This window comes from Salmo salar, chromosome 10 (assembly GCF_965601325.2).
Source record: "Salmo salar chromosome 10, fSalSal1, whole genome shotgun sequence".
In the NCBI taxonomy this organism is placed as follows: Eukaryota; Metazoa; Chordata; class Actinopteri; order Salmoniformes; family Salmonidae; genus Salmo; species Salmo salar.
In genome coordinates, this window is record NC_138300.1 from 77,537,873 (window position 1) to 77,555,586 (window position 17,714).

Here is a 17,714-nt window from a genome sequence, read left to right on the forward strand (position 1 = left end):
GTCTTGTGAATACAGGCCCAAGAGCTCTCCAAGGACCAGATGAACTAAGCCTCTCACACACTTGGGAAGGTTTTGCACCTGTTCTTTTTAAAAGAAGACTACGGCGTGCAAGGTCAGAACTAAAGGTCAAATTGAGTTTAGGAGAAGGATAATTGCACCACCCGGAAGCAAATGTTATGTGCACCAGCTAGCTAACTCAATTGAATTCTGGGGGCGGAGGTGCCAACATCTGAACTAGTGAAAACAGCAGATGGCATCCAAGAGAAGAACAAACGCTATATTTGAACGGAATTTCAGAGAAAATAAAATAGAAAATAAGGAAATTGCCTATCACATTGGTGTTTCCTTCCAGCTGAGACAGTGGGCGGGGAGGTTAGAGGTCGGGAGGAATCGGACAGTGTTGTGTTAATGCTCACATGGCAGGCAGGAGCAGGAAGCTCTTACTGAAAGTGATGATAGGACAGTAACAGGAGACATGGTCATGAGAGACAGAGACATGCCTCCCTCAGCAGCTTAAATCCTTCACGCACGCATGCACGCACACATGCACGCACGCACACACGCACGCATGCACGCACGCACACGCACACAGACACACACACTGGATTCCCTTCAACAACAGTGCGTTCAAAAAAATTGATCAATAAATAAACATAAAATGAATTCCCCCCAGGGATGGTTAGTTGGTAAACAAAATATAACAATCAATCCTGTGGAGATGTGTGCAGCCAAGTATCATCCTTCACCGTCTCAGAAAAGAAAGCATCCTTATCTACAACCTCTCACTTCCTCAATGAGGAACGATTGCATCAACATTAGGCCCTACATCTAACTACAAAGTATACCGAATATTTTCATTCTTTGGTAGTCATTCATACTGAGACAAAACACCATTCATATCACGTACAGCGCTACAGTGAGCCAGAGAGATCAAACTGCACAGAGAGAGCTGCATGAAAACATCCGTAATGAATCCCACAGGGATGGGAGCTGTTGCATCTCTCTATGGTAACTCGCATATTTTCGTTTAGGAAAAGATATGCACATACCCAAACAATACAGTTACTGAGACAAACACACTAGATTATACAATGAAAACAGTGCTAGATTCAATGCTTATATTGGAAGGCAGAAAAGCATAAGTATTGAAAGAAAACACACATACACACATGCACTCGCACACACGCACACAATATGACTCTCTCCCTACCTTTTACGGTCAGTAGCGCAGCAGCCAGCTGTAAACATTGATATTCACTCCATGTTGTCGCGCAAAGAGGAGGAAGAGAGAGAGAAAGCGCGCGCGAGAGAGAGAGAGAGAGAGAGAGAGAGAGAGAGAGAGAGAGAGAGAGAGAGAGAGAGAGAGAGAGAGAGAGAGAGAGAGAGAGAGAGAGAGAGTAGTGGCAGCTCTAGGCTGTCATTACCCAGTCGTACAGTCTAGTCTGGCAGAGCTTTCTTACCTGGGTGTGTTTCTCTTCACATTACCATCCTTCCTCCCTCTCAGCTCAACCCTTTGACACAACGCAATCTGAAAATACTTTTTTCCTTTATCAGTGTGTGTGTGTGTGTGAGAGAGAGAGAGAGAGAGAGAGAGTGTATGTGACGGGTTTTCTTTTGTTTGTTTCCTGGAGGAGAGTGAAAGATCCACAAGCGACAGCCTCGTCTAGGTATATGCAGCAAGAGGCTATATGGTAGCCTTGGCAACAGAGCCAGAACGAGGGAGAGGGAGGGATAGAGAGAGGGAGTAGGGAGGAGGGAAGAATCATAACACATCGCTGAGCAGTGAGCACCCCCACTGTCCCCTCTCATACCAAGCTGTAGGCTTTGCCACCCACCTCTCCCTTTCCCTGTCTTTTCCCTCTCTCTCTGTTGCTCATCCTTTTCCCCCCCTCCTCTCTCCATCTCTTTATGTCATCACCTCGCGTTCTCCTACGCTCACCATCTCTCTCTTTCCCTTTCACTCTCTCTCTCTCCAGCTATCTCTCTCTTTATTCCTCCCCATCTCTCTCTAGCTATATGTGATGTAATACTCATGGTAGCTTTTCTTTGGCAGCCCTCTGAACTGACCAGGAGTCCATAAGCCATCAACACAGATACACAACAAGACATGCTCTCCCTCTGTCTCTGTCTATGTTCCCCCCCCATCTCATTAACACCAAAACAGTTCAATAATAATACAGTAAAGCACATGCTCTCTCTAAGCAGGCTTTAGCTCAGCGGGATACTGCGGTATTGTGACGCACGTAACTGTTTTTTTTTAATAACGGGCGGTCATATGCACACACGCATATGCACAGACAAACACACGTTGTTCCCTGGAGGTCATCCGCGGGTAGGGCAAACCGACTACAGGTTAAAGATACTGGAAAAGGCCTGATACCCAGCAGCCTTGAGTTGACAGGCTCCATGGTCACCATGTTGGAATTCTTACATCACTTTGCCATGACGGAGATGTTATCATGTCCATTTAAATTCCTCACCAATAACATAGCTGGACATTTAGAAATGACAAGCCTTGAACAATCAAACAGTGCACTGCTCTCTATCTGATTTCCAACCTAATATGCATTTCAAATTACTGTGGGGGCAAAAGTGAAAGTAATGTAGGCGCCAATACTGTGCAACAGTCTACTCTAATGTATGAATATTTCCTGGTCAAAACATAACATGGTGAGGTGTTCCTCTAGTGAAAATGTAGGACATCTAGTGGTAAATATCTGTCACTGCAGAAGCATCATTTATAGACTAGTGTGAACACAGGCCTGTATCATACCATCAGTTTTGATTGCTTTTATTCAGCTGAATATCCAGACCTTATTGGGTCAGTAATTGCATGTTCATTAACATGGTTTGTATCCTTCAATGGTAAATGCACACGTAAACAGGAGCAATCAAAAAACCTGAACGGTACATCGTCTTCCTGCAGCCCTGTAGACAACCCTATAGTCTGTAGTCAGATGGGACTTTGACCTCTATCAAACAGCATGTTTGTTCAACAGCCTCCCTGTCTATCAGTGTTTATGCCATAAAACACGTGGCTGATGGCCAGGGATGCTAACATATCTACTGGTGGATTTGCATTAGGCTGCGGGTGAATCAAATCAAATTGATTTATATAGCCCGTCTTACATCAGCTGATATCTCAAAGTGCTGTACAGAAACCCAGCCTAAAACCCCAAACAGCAAGCAATGCAGGTGTAGAAGCACGGTGGCTAGGAAAAACTCCCTAGAAAGGCCAAAACCTAGGAAGAAACCTAGAGAGGAACCAGGCTATGAGGGGTGGCCAGTCCTCTTTTGGCTGTGCTGGGTGAAGCCTTCAACTCACTACTGTAGAGATCATCTCACTTCTTCAAGGGACGATCAGTTGTTTTGAACTACATACTGCCACTATAGTCCACGACTAGACTATGCAATATGGCCTGCTTCCCTGACCTATAGTTTAGCCTAGTCCTGAACTAAAAAGTGTATTCTATGGAGATTCTCTATTAAATATGCTATTTAGTTCAGGACTAGGCTCATTCTGGCTCTGGAGACACCACCCCTAAAGTTATATTCAGTTGGTAACGAACTTAGTGAAAAAGTTCATAAATGCATTAATATCAATGATCAATTATTGCAAAAAATGTATGAATAACATGGATATTTAAAGTTCAGATTTGGCCCGTTATGAGCAGAGAGAGATGAAAGTCTGAGGAAAAGGACTGAGAGAGTGACTAATGGTAACTACTTCTAAAATTCCAAAGATCCAATCAACCGTGGACGAATGATAGTATACCAGCTTCACATTGAAACGATGGTGTCCTTTGGGCAAATCCGATGTCAATGTAGCTTACAAAAACTCAACCTCATCTCACGTTGATTTTACTTTCCCATACAGCTTGTGTAAGAAAAGTTAGAGAAGTTACTTTCAACTATAGATAGTGTACACAAATCAGTCTGGAAGCTGATCAATGTCTAAATGTGTTGACCTGATAGCTCAGCTGAATCGAATGCAGCTTGTTTCCAAAGATAAACAGAGTACATTGAGGTAGGTATCTGGATGGTAGGCTAGCTCTTACTGAAGTGCATTACCCTTTATATACCAGTAGGAGTCACTGTTCAGGCAGAAATAATGGACTGTGGCTTTTGCATTTGTTTAGGTTGATGGCATGGCATGGCATTGAAACAATATGTGATTCAAACATACGATTTTACTATCAACATTGAAATAAGGTCAAATATGTCTAATCAAATCTGAAATACATTTTTATAATTAAATTTCAACGTATACATAGTTCTGACGATTGTTGAAATTAGATTGATGTAACAACCAGTTAGTCAGGTTAAGTCAATGTATTTAGTTGAAGTTTTACCCTAATTTCAATGTTTACAATGCTGGTTGAAATTAGAGGTTGCTGACTTTTTTCAAATCCAATGTATTATCCACGTTGATTCGACGTCACAATACGTATAAAAATTCCATTGAAACAACATTGATTCAACCAGTGTGTGCCCAGTGGGATGTGCGTGAACGGATGGGTTAAAAAGTAGACTCAGTGTAATGAAGTTGCCACGAGCAGCACCGCAGATATTGCGATTAGCAAGATGCAAGACCTCACTTCCACACAGTATCTACGTGCATGGGTTCGCTTCACACTGTTAGAGCTTGGTACTGTAGGTACGGGACCAAAACAGTTAGCGTCACGCTTCAACGCTCTTAGAGGTTGCGGATAGTGACCCACTATGCTGTTAACTTTGTGCACCTACATCATATCGCTGAGTTTACCTTTAATGACTACGGGGCCATAGTTGCGAACATAAGCAACCATTCAAATTCAAACCGTTTCTCTGGCTCAAAATGCGTATCAGCCAATTCAAATTGTCGATTTACTTGCACGTGACATGGATTTTTTTCAAGACTCTCTTCAGCGGACACAGATTGCAAAGAAACCCTTAAATTATTGTGAAGCGGGAGGTTGGCGGCACCTTAATTGGAGAGGAAGAGCTTGTGGTAATGGCTGGAGCAGAATCAGTGGAATGGTATTAAATACATGATGATGCCATTCCATTAACTCCATTACAGACATTACTATGAGCCGTCATCCCCTCAGTAGCCTCCACTGTTGTGAAAAGAAAAATGCTTGAGTTTCCGAGATTGAATTCCGAGTTGGATGACCATTCAAAACGTTAAATTTAAAAAAAATCTCGACCTCTCTAATAGTTCATAATTCTCGCCAACGCCAGAGAGAAGACATCGTAGTAACCACCATTTATCTACCTCTAGGCTGCTGTACATATTTTTTGTTGTTGTCATTCTATAGATTTAAACGGAATGTATTTAGAATTTATGAGAATACATTTTCCAGAAATAGTTTTACTAGCTCTGTGTATTCTCAAGTCAAATAGAAAAAAAGTGAAGGAGTACCACTCCTCGCTCTACAACCTGCAATCTGATACTGATACAGCCAAGTGTCTTCCTCTATTAAGACTGCCGATTCAAATACTCTGGACCTGCAGTAAACTTCTTTAAAATAACTGCAATACTAATGAGAGTGCAACCTATAATCCTACTGTACACGTTGTAATGCTCATCCTCGAGTCACATAACACGTGACAAAGCAGATGATTATCAAAATGCATGTAAAACATTTAGGTGTACACGTCCATGTAATATAGGCTATGCAATAGCAGTGTGTTTGTGTGCACGGCTGGAAAAGTTAGCTCCTTATTAATTTCATTCTTAATCTTCATTTTAAAGCTGTTAGCTGTCGGCTATGTCCCTTTTCAACACACTAACGCAATACATGTAAATCTACATTTCAAAAATGGGGGGGGACTCATGTGAGATTCGAACACTTTCCACAATCTGCAACAGTTACGTGGACTAGGCACTTTACACAGAGAGCAATTTGACCAGTCAGTCAAACACAAGTGATAGTTGCTTTGATGATCAGAATGTGTTGTTGAACTGAGGAATGTTGAAGCAGGAATCAGCAGGTCGTGCCACCCCACTTCTTGTGTAGTGTTTTCACTTCGAACTAAAACAAGGGGGTTGAGCCCTGAGCCACCTTGGGCTGGCCTTCTGGGCAAGTTGTGTCTTTGTGTTAATCCCGCCCATTCTAATAACCCTGCTTCCCCGGAGATGGAGAGGAAGTGAAAGTCACTTGCAACCTAATGTTAAAGCCACCAGAAACAAACAGAGCAGATGAAGTCAACATACATCATTCTCTGTTCTTAGATCTGAATCAACTCGACCCCAAAAGAGAAAAAGAAGCGATAAAAAGACTGCTCATGACCAATCCAGGAACCGCATAAACATTGGAATTAATTTGAAAGCTGAAAGAGTTCATTGACTGGTAACGTTAAGTAAGTGTTGGGTTGCATTTTTTGCCTGCTAGCTAGTAACCTTAGTGTGTTCAATGTTCAAATTAGACAACACAGTTACACTACTGTTCAAAAGTTGGGGTCACTTAGAAATGTCCTTGTTTTTGAAAGAAAAGTTCATTTTTGGTCCATTAAAATAACATCAAATTGATCAGAAATACACTGTAGACATTGTTAATGTTGTAAATTACTATTGTGGCTGGAAATGGCTGATTTTTAATGGAATATCTACATAGGCGTACAGAGGCCCATTATCAGCAACCATCACTCCTGTGTTCCAATGGAACGTTGTGTTAGCTAATCCAAGTTTATCATTTTTAAAGGCTAATTGATCATTAGAAGACCTGTGTACTACTCCCTTCACAGAACAGCGCAAACTGGCTCTTACCAGAATAGAAAGAGGAGTGGGAGGCCCCGGTGCACAACTGAGCAAGAGGACAAGTACATTAGAGTGTCTAGTTTGAGAAACAGACGCCTCAGAAGTCCCCAACTGGCAGCTTGATTAAATAGTACTGGCAAAACACCAGTCTCAACGTCAACAGTGAAGAAGCGACTCCGGGATGCTGGCTTTCTAGGCAGAGTTGCAAAGAAAAAGACATATCTCAGACTGGCCAATACAAATAAAAGATTAAGATGGGCAAAAGAACACAGCCACTGAACAGAGGAACTCTTCCCTTTTGACATTGAGACTCGTCAATACATGTTAGAATAACCTTTGTCAGTGATTACAGCTGTGTGTCTCTCTAAGAGCTTTGCACACCTGGATTGTACAATATTAAAACATTTCAAGTTCTGTCAAGTTGGTTGTTGATCATTGCTAGACAGCCATGTTCAAGTCTTGTCATAGATTTTCAAGTCGATTTAAGTCAAAACTGTAACTAGGCAACTCAGGAACATTCAATGTTGTCTTGGTAAGCAACTCCAGTGTATATTTGGACTTGTGTTTTTGGTTATTGACCTGCTGAAAGGTGAATTTGTCTCCCAGTGTCTGTTGGAAAGCAGAATGAACCTGGTTTTCCTCTAGGATTTTGCCTGTGCTTAGCTCGATTCCATTTATTGTTAGCCTAAAAAAACTCCCTAGTCCTTGCCGATGACAAGCATACCCATAACATGATGCAGCCACCACCATGCTTGAAAATATGAAGAGTGGTACTCAGTGACGTGTTGTGTTGGATTTGCCCGAAACATAACCATTTGTATTTAGGACATAAAGTAAATTTCTTTGCCACATTTTTTGCAGTTTTACTTTAGTGCCTTACTGCAAAAAGGACACAAGTTTTGGAATATTTTTATTCTGTACAGAATTCCTTCTTTTCATTTTGTTATGTAGGTTAGTATTGTGGAGTAACTACAATGTTGTTGATCCATTCTCAGTTTTCTATCACAACCATTAAACTCTAACTGTTTTAAAGTCACCATGGTGAAATCCCTGAGCGGTTTCCTTCGTCTCCGGCAACTGAGTTAAGAAAGACGCCTGTATCTTTGTAGCGACTGGGTGTATTGATACACCATCCAAAGTTTAATGAATAACTTAACCATGCTCAAAGGGATATTCAATGTCTGTTTTTTGTTGGTTTTACCCATCTACCAATAGGTGCCCTTCTTTGCAAGATATTGAAAAACCTTCCTGGTCTTTGTGGTTGAATCTGTGTTTGAAATTCAACTGTCACGGTTGTCGTAAGAACGGGACCAAGGCGCAGTGGATGTTGAATTCCACATATTTATTACAAAGTGAAACTTTAAGCAAAAGCAAATAAATCAATGAACAAACAATGAAACGTGACTACGTGGTGCACATGCACAAACACAAAACACTATCCCACAAACACAGGTGGGAAAAATAGCTACTTAAATATGATCCCCAATTAGAGGCAACGATTACCAGCTGTCTCTAATTGGGAACCAAACCAAAACACACATTTTAAACTAGAACACCCCCTCGTCACGCCCTGACTTACTACACCATAGAGAAACTCTATGGTCAGGGTGTGACAATACCCCCTCCCCCCCAAAGGTACGGACTCCAGCCGCAAAACCTGAAACCAAAAGGGAGGATTTGGGGGGGTGACTAGTGTCGGTGGCAGCTCCGGTGCGGGTTGTAGCCCCCCCCCCCCAGACCCCGGATCTGACCCTGGCACTGGGCTGAACAACGTGCCTGGACTGGGCATCGGTGCAGAGAAGGGCTCCAGCCCTGGAGCTGGGTTGGACGCCGTGCCTAGACTGGGCATCGGCTCAGAGGAAGGCTCCGGCCATGGAGCTGGGTTGAACGCCGCGCCCGGACTGGGCACCGGCGCAGAGGAAGGCTTTGGCCTAGGAGCGGGACTGGATGCCGTGTCTGGACTGGACACCGGCGCAGAGGAGGGCTCCTGCCATGGAGCTGGACTGGACACCGTGCTTGGACTGGACACCGGCGCAGAGGAAGGCTCTTGCCAAGGAGCGGGACTGGACACCGTGCCTAGACTGGGCACCTGGCGCAGAGGAAGGCTCCGGCCTTGGAGCGGGACTGGACGCCGTGCCTGGAAGCTCCGGACCGTTGACCCTCACTGGAGGTTCCGGACCGTGGACCGTCGCAAGGGGTTCCGGACCGTGAACCGTCGCAGGAGGTTCCGGACCGTGGACCGTCGCAAGAGGTTCTGGACCGTGGACCGTCGCAGGAGGTTCCGGACTGGGAATCGTCGCCAGAAGCTCCGGACTGGGAACCGTCGCCGGAAGTTCCGGACTGGGAACCGTCGCCGGAAGCTCCGGACTGAGAACACCCCCTTGTCACGCCCTGACCTACTACACCATAGAGAAACAAGGGCTCTCTATGGTCAGGGCGAGACATCAATGCTTGACTGAGTGAACCTACTCCTCTTATGTCGTCAGCCATTGAGAGACTCCAGGGAGCTACGGTTTTCTCTAAATTGGATTTACGGAACACGTACAATCTGGTGCGCATCAGACAGGGAGACAAGTGGAAGACAGCATTCAACACCCCAAATGGAGATTATGAGTACCGTGTCATGCCGTTTGAACTTACAAATGCCCCAGGCATTTTCCAGGCCCTGGTTAATGATGTGCTGCACGACTTCATTCACCAGTTTGTGTTTGTGTACATGGATGACATCGTCATCTTCTCTAGGTCCATGCTTGAACACATCCAACAGCTAGGTTCAGCTAGGTTCTTCAAAGACTCCTCTCTCACCACTTGTTCGTGAAAGCAGAAAAGTGTAAGTTTCCCGTCCCTCAGATCACCTTCCTGGGGTACATCGTGTCTCAGGGCTTGTTACAGATGGACTCCCAAAAGGTAGAAGCAGTGGTCAACTGGCCGCGACCCAGCACAGTCAAGCAAGTCCAGCGCTTTTTGGGTTTTGCCAATTTCTACCGGAGATTTGTGAGAGACTTTAGTTCTGTGGATGCGCAATTGACAGCGCTGACCAAGGGCTCAGCTGGGCATGTAAGCTGGACCCCTGATGCTGAGAAGGTGTTCCAGGACTTGAAACGTCAGTTTTTTTCTGCACCCATTCTAGAACATGCAGATCCTTCTTTTCCCTTCATGGTAGAGATGGATGCCTCTGACGTTGGCGTGGGTGCGGTTCTGTCTCAGCGCTCAGCTAAAGACCAAAAGCTTCATCCCTGTGCCTTCTTCTCCAAGCGTCTCACTCCAGTGGAGAGGAACTATGATGTCGGCAATCGGGAGCTTTTTGCGGTCAAACTGGAGAAGTGGCGGCACTGGTTGGAAAGTTCGGAACATCCCTTTACGGTTATGACTGACCACAAGAACCTGGCCTACATCGAGGAGGCTAAACATCTCAGTCCCCGACAGGCTCATTGGGCTCTTTTCTTCACTCGGTTCAGATTCACGTTATCTTACCGTCCGGGGTCTAAGAATGTGAAGCCGGATGCCCTTTCTTGCCAGTTCCCCAGCTCCAGTGAGGATTGGCCGCTTGGATCCATCATCCCCCGGTGTCCTGGGGTATAGAGACTGTAGTTAGGGAGGCGCAAGGTAGGGAGGCAGTTCCTGACGGCTGCCCACCTAACAGACTTTTTGTCCCTCTTGGGGCACGGTCCAAGGTAATTCAGTGGGGTCACTCATCGCATCTCACCTCTCATCTGGGAGGGCAGTGAATGCTAGAGTTTCTGAGGAGGAGGTTTTGGTGGCATTCGGCGGAGGCGGACACTCTGACCTTTGTGGCTGCCTGTCCGACATGCATCCGGGACAAGACTCCTCGTCAGCAGCAGGAGCTGTAACAGGTTCTGTGTTATTGGAGTGTTGTTGCCTTAGGCTACCGCTGGAGGGCACCCTTACCTTGTTTTCTAGTTTCCAGGTTACCCTGATTATTTCTTATTGGTTTCACCTGCGTTTAATTACCTTCTCTGTTCACCTGGTTGCCTGGTTATTTAGGTTCCTCAGTTGGCCTGTATCATTGCTTTGGTCTCATGTTTGGTTAATATGCTCTTGTGCTGCTGCTTTGTTTCTTTTAAGACTCTTGTCACGTTTTACCAGGATCAGTAGAGAGGCAGAGTCAGTTGCAGGAGACAGAAGTCCGGAGTGATAGTGTTTAAATGGGAAATCCGGAAACAACACAAGAAGCCGAAAGGCACAGGGCACACACAATACTCAACGAGGGAAAACACGTTCCCAAAACAAAAATGACGCACGGGGCGCAGCCCGGTCAATTATAGAATAAAGAGAGCAGCACTCATTAACATCTGTCCAGAGTGGACATAAAACAATCCCGCACGAAATCCTGAACTGAAAAGACACACTAAATAACCCCCCACTAATGACAGACAAGAACAGCCAGACAAAACCAAAAGACACAGAAACATTGATCGGTGGCAGCTAGTAGGCCGGCGATGACGACCGCCGAGCGCCGCCCGGCCGAGGAAGGGCGCCACCTTCTGTGGATACTGTGACAACTCTAAGTAAAAGTTCTGAATTTACCCCTACCTCTGCTTACTGTGTTTCTCTGCACCTGGGTTTGAGTTCGTACAAGGATTATTGTCACACCTTAAAGATAATCAAATATATTATTGGTTACATACACATATTTAGCAGACGTTATTGCTGGTGTAGCGAAATTCTTGTAATAATTGTATGTGTGGTGTACAGAGCTGAGCTAGGTCGCTAGGTGTACGGTGTTTCCTCCGAAACATTGGTGCGGCTGGCTTCTGGGTTGGATGCGCGCTGTGTTAAGAAGCAGTGCGGATTGGTTGGGTTGTGTTTCGGAGGACACATGGCTCTCGACCTTCGCCTCTCCCGAGTCCGTGCGGGAGTTGTAGCGATGAGACAAGACAGTAACTACTAACAATTGGATACCACGAAATTGGGGAGAAAAAAGGGGTAAAAAAATTACTAAAAACAATAAAAAATAAAAATATTTGAAAAAAACAATTAAAAAAAATAATGGTATTTATGTCACAATAGGGTTAAATATATGGGTCATGACAGTGTTATGATCATATTATGGCAGGTTACGACAAGTTATGTCAGCTGTTATGACATTACCTTCCGTAGACACCTGAAACCCCACCTCTTTAAGGAATACCTGGGATAGGATATAGTAATCCTTCTAACCCAACCAAAAAAAAAATAATATATAGATGTACTATTGTAAAGTGGTTATTCCACTGGAAATCATAAGGTCAATGCACCAATTTGTAAGTCGCTCTGGATAAGAGCGTCTGCTAAATGACGTAAATGTAAATGTAAAATTATGAAATGATTATGATCTTGTCATAACGTGTTATGACACTGGGTGTACAGTAAAGTGTTACCTAATGGTAATAATGTCATCACTACTGGTAACATTGTGTATTTTCATATTATGATGTGTCCTGTGGAAGTGTTTCAGAGGAGAGGACAGTGGAGTGGGTCTGATAACATAATTATCTGTACAGAGAGATTGTGAGCCCTGCATATTAAGAGTGTCCAAACTAAACAAGGTGGATATGAACTGGAACATGGTTTTGGCAGTAAAGACGTAAACATCCACAGTCACTGGTCATGATCGGAATTACAGCTTGACACATGAGGGTGAGAGGGAGAGAGGAAGGCAGAGAGAGAAAGAGAGAGAATTCTCACAGGGGTAGATAGTGGAAAATGACAGTTTCATACAGACATATGAAACTCTATGCCTTTAATGGATGGTTGGGACAGAGATTTCAAATGTAAAAAGATGTTAAAAAGAACTCTCCCTTTAGCCAAGCATTTGGACATTGAGTACAGTATGGTGTCCTGTGTGAATTTAAGGATTTTCTCTCTCTTCTCTTCTCTCTGAGGACCTCAGGACTACCTGGCCTGATGACTCCTTGCTGTCCCCAGTCCACCTGGTCGTGCTGCTGCTCCAGTTTCAACTGTTCTGCTTGCGGCTATGGAACCCTGACCTGTTCACCGGACGTGCTACCTTGTCCCGGACCAGCTGTTTTCGACTCTCTCTCTCTATCGCACCTGCTGTCTCTAACCTTGAATGATCGGCTATAAAAAGCCAACTGACATTCACTCCTGAGGTGTTGACCTGTTGCACCCTCTACAACCACTGTAATTATTATTATTTGACTCTGCTGGTCATCTATGAACGTTTGAACATCTTGTCCATGTACGTACTGTTATAATCTCCACCCGGCACAGCCAGAAGAGGACTGGCCACCCCTCAGAGCCTGGTTCCTCTTGATTTCTTCCTATGTTCCTGCCTTTCTAGGGAGTTTTTCCTAGCCTCTGTGCTTCTACATCTGCATTGCTTGCTGTTTGGGGTTTTAGGCTGGGTTTCTGTATAGCACTTTGTGACATTGGCTGATGTAAAAAGGGCTTTATAAATACATTTTATTCAGTACAGAACAGTACAGTCCAATACAACAGAGGGACTCTGTGATCCTGACTGAAGAGGAGTTATCCCCCCTCCCCCGCCTAAAGAATGTATTTTTAACAGAAAACAGGATCCTCCATTATAGTGAATGGGAAAATGTCAATCTTCGTGTAAACAAAAATATGTTTAGAAAATAGTCATGGTCCCAGTAATTGTTTCTAATACACCAGATGTGTGTCCTTGAACTGATTATTACAGAAGAAGTTATAAAGATAATTAAGTTGCTAATGGCAGCCTCTAGTACTCAATGAGAGGGGGCAGCACTGAGCTGTCTTGCAACGTCACATCCTGGAGTAGCTCAAACTGTGCGTATTATGTATCCATGAGACGCCATCTTAATCTACATGATTTGGCTTCAATGCACTATTGAGTCTTCACATAGGAATTAATGATGTCACGTGATCGATGGCTTTGTCCATTCATATACAGTCATTGCTTTCTCCTCTCCTCCCCTTCCTCCCTGAACTTAGCCTGCCCTGGTTGCCATATCAGGCAAACTCCTGGTTAAAACAACAAAATCTGGCAACCCTGAACTCTGTATAAGCTTAAACTACCCTTTCTGCAGACACTGAGGGGCCCCGTCCATCTTTTCCTAGGATAATCATTATGTGGAGTTTCCGGGAGTAAGACATCGTTAAACTCACAAATACAGTTGATATTCCAGGAAGTGAATAAGAAACATTCCCAGTTTACTTTAGGTCCCAATGTGACTTAAATGGGTATTTCTTTCATGGGGCTCCTTGGGGAATATCTAACATGAAATGCTGACACAAGCACACAAACATTTGTTTTCATAACGTTTTTCTCTCCAAACCAGAGAGGCCGAGAGCAGCGGAGGGAGCAGAGGGAACAGTCTTAGTGTACTAGAGTATGTGACAGAGGGAAGGCGAGGCCCATTTGGATCTGACCGTTTTAAAAACATCCTCCCATAATTATCTTATATTTATTTTAATTAAACCAGTGGAATCGTGGCGGGGAAAAACGTGTCTGCCCATCCGGTGTAAAGGTGTTATACAGACAGGCTCAACCTCTATTGTTGACACATGCTCAACTTTCCATCTCCCTGTGAGAGACAGACTCAACCTCTCTAAGTCTTGGAGCAAAGTAGCTCTCCCCCTGGAGACCCCCTTTGCTTCCAGGCTTTTGCTCCAGCCGTAATCTAACACATCTGATCCAGCTAATGAATGTCCTGATGGGTAGCTGATTAGCAGAATCAGGTTTGTTAGAACTGTCACAAACTCTTGCATTCCTAGGAGTTTTCCAGTCCAAAACCTGCACCCTTACTCTTACAGATCATTCTATGCTGGTTGAAACTCGACTTGTCTTAGTCTACCTGATGAGCTGACCTACTAGTGAAAAATACACCTAATACTCGCAGATCTAAAAGGAAGGGAATCAACGAGGGTAGAAGGAAGGGAGTCAACAAGGGTAGAAGGAAGGGAGCAAGGTTTTTGGATTATAATGCAGCCCTAAAGCCCCTTGAAGACACCTCGGGACACGTGTGGCCAGCAGCCAGTATATATAACCACTTTTCCTTAATTAGGAATGTCCATTGTGTTCAGTATTTGCCCTGGCTGGAACCTGGGTGCTTTTGTTTCCTTTCCTCCCTTCTTCTTTTGAAGGAGGGCAAACATTCATGTACCTAAAAAAAATGTACTCAAAAGGCACCCTGGGAAATAAATATGCAAATAAGCCTATACCCTAGTGTTAAAACAACACTTGCCCTCCTACGGCCTCCTCCACATCTCCTGATGTACTGGCCTGTCTCCTGGTAGCGCCTCCATGCTCTGGACACTACGCTGACAGACACAGCAAACCTTCTTGCCACAGCTTGCATTGATGTGCCATCCTGGATGAGCTGCACTACCTGAGCCACTTGTGTGGGTTGTAGACTCCGTCTCATGCTACCACTAGAGTGAAAGCACTGCCAGCATTCAAAAGTGACCAAAACATCAGCCAGGAAGCATAGGAACTGAGAAGTGGTCTGTGGTCCCCACCTGCAGAACCACTCCTTTATTGGGGGTGTCTTGCTAATTGCCTATAATTTCTACCTGTTGTCTATTCCATTTGCACAACAGCATGTGAAATGTATTGTCAATCAGTGTTGCTTCCTAAGTTGACAGTTTGATTTCACAGAAGTGTGATTGACTTTGAGTTACATTGTGTTGTTTAAGTGTTCCCTTTATTTTTTTGAGCAGTGTATATATAATAATAAAGGGTTCTAGGAAGAACACCTTCAAAGATAAAAGAGTTATTGGTAGAACCGTTCATTGAGGTTTCTAGGCAGAACTCTTCATAGAGTGTTCTAGGTAGAACTATTTACAGGAGGTTTTATGAAGAACCCCAGATAGAGGGTTCTAGGTAGAACCCTTTGCAAAGAGCTTACTGCACTAAAAAGTGTTCCCCTATATCCCCTACTTTTCTAAGAGTGTAGGAATATTAAGAATGTTTGGAACAAAAAAATTACGTTATTAACTGTTCTCAAATAAAGGTTCTGTTTGGTTCTCAAATAAAAGTTTTGTTCCGGAACACTAGAGACTAACCCTAATCCGGTTAGGGCTGTGGCAGTCATGACAATTTGTCAGCCAGTTATTGTCATGCAAAAGACTGCTGGCCCCATGGTAATTGACCGTTAATTAACATTTACATGTTTAGCATCTCCTGGCCTCCACGCATACAAGCCAGTGATGAACACCTTTGGAACATCAACATTTTAAAAAGTCTAATAAGTCAATTTAATATACACCATCAGAATAAATTCATTATTTATTTTAGTCAGGTCTAAAGAAACATTATGATATGAAGAAAATGTATTTCAGAAGAACAGAATATGAGTTGGCCTGCTGTAGACTAAATTATCTGGCTATGCGCCATACCATAGGCTTTAGGCTAGTTCATTTAGCTGACAAGATAGGCACGTCCTGTGCTATTATTTGATATGGTTTTATAATAAGAAAAGTGTAAATGGACATAGCTGAATAAACTAGAAATGATATTTCCCCATTACAGAGCGACTGCTCATATGAAGTGGCTATGTTGAGCATAAAAGTGATCATTTGAAACAGGTCCTATATGCTAGATTTAGAATTATTTAGCAACTTTAGTTGTGAATGATACAACCCTTACACTCAAAAAATTAGGAGTTCAACAAGGGTTCTTCTAAGATGCTCAAAGTTCTTTGAAGAACCTTATGTTACACCCTGATCTGTTTAACCTGTCTTTGTGGTTGTCTCCACCCCCCTCCAGGTGTTACCCATCTTCCTCATTATCCCCAGTGTATTTATACCTGTGTTCTCTGTTTGATGCCAGTTCGTCTTGTCTTGTCAGGTCTTACCAGCGTGTTTCTCCATCTCCCTGCTTTCTCAAGTTCTGTTTCCTAGTTTCCCCGGTTCTGACCATTCTGCCTGCCTTGACCCCGAACCTGCCTGCCATTTTGAACCTGTCTGACTCTGACCTGTTTGTGAACCTCTGCCTGTCATGACCCCGAACCTGCCTGCCATTTTGAACCTGTCTGACTCTGACCTGTTTGTGAACCTCTGCCTGTCATGACCCCGAGCCTGCCTGCTGTTCCTTACCTTATTGACTCTGGCCTGGATTACGGACCTCTGCCTGCCTTTGACCTGTCTTTTGCCTGCCCCCTGTTTGGGTCAATACACATGTGACTCTAGCTGTCTGCATCTGGGTCTTATCAAGAGTTCTGATACCTTAGGGTTCTTGGCACTGAAAATGGCCCCCCAAAAGGTTCTTCCAAGAACTCCATAGGAGGTGGGGTTCATCGAGGAACCTCCTTATTTGGTATTTGTTGATTGATATCCATTAAATTGTGTCCATTTTGTGTTTTAGAAAAATTTGAACAAATATGAATAGATAGATGGTATAATCAGAAAACAATATACATTTAGATTATACAGGGGACAAACCTTAAATTTCTACATTTTTCAGTGAAGTGCCTACACCTGCTGTCCTTTCAGAATCAAATTCAAATGTTTCAGTTGGGCAGTTAGGTTCCTGCAAAACCCCCCACCAACTAAGGAGGTTACTCGATGAACAGAGCTTGAGAAGAAGAACCTTTTGGGGGCCATTTTCAGTGCCAAGAACCTTAAGGTTCTTTCGAAGAACTTTGAGAATCTTAGAAGAACCCTTGTTGAACCCCACATTTTTAGAGTGTGTTCCTGTAGCTACCCAGAGCTTAATTTGGGAAAACAAGTGAAATCTGGTCAGGAACATCAATAGTAACGTGTTCGCAACGAAACATACAGTGTATTCGGAAAGTATTCAGACACCTTGACTTTTTCCACATTTTGTTACGTCACAGCCTTATTCTAAAATGTATTGAATTGTTTTTCCCCCTCATCAATCTACACACAATACCCCATAATGACAAACAGATAAAAAAAACGGACATATTACATTTACATAAGTATTCAGACCCTTTACTCAGTGCTTTGTTGAAGCATCTTTGGCAGCGATTACAGCCTCGAGTCTTCTTGGGTATGACGCTAC

At 43.8% G+C, this 17,714-nt stretch overlaps 1 protein-coding gene across 2 annotated transcripts in view; it reads right to left on the minus strand.

Moving 5' to 3' along the window:
* Nucleotides 1–1,691, minus strand: part of LOC106561045 (protein tyrosine phosphatase non-receptor type 5) — a 35,831-nt gene extending 34,140 nt beyond the window's left edge. The window contains exon 1 of one of the 2 annotated variants that reach the window (XM_014124616.3): nucleotides 1,461–1,691. The gene's annotated coding sequence lies outside the window, so the exon portion shown is untranslated. Of the gene's footprint in view, nucleotides 1–1,210; nucleotides 1,312–1,460 lie in introns of those variants that run through there. The other variant, XM_014124617.3, reaches the window with a different exon arrangement.
* Nucleotides 1,692–17,714: the final 16,023 nt, after the last annotated feature.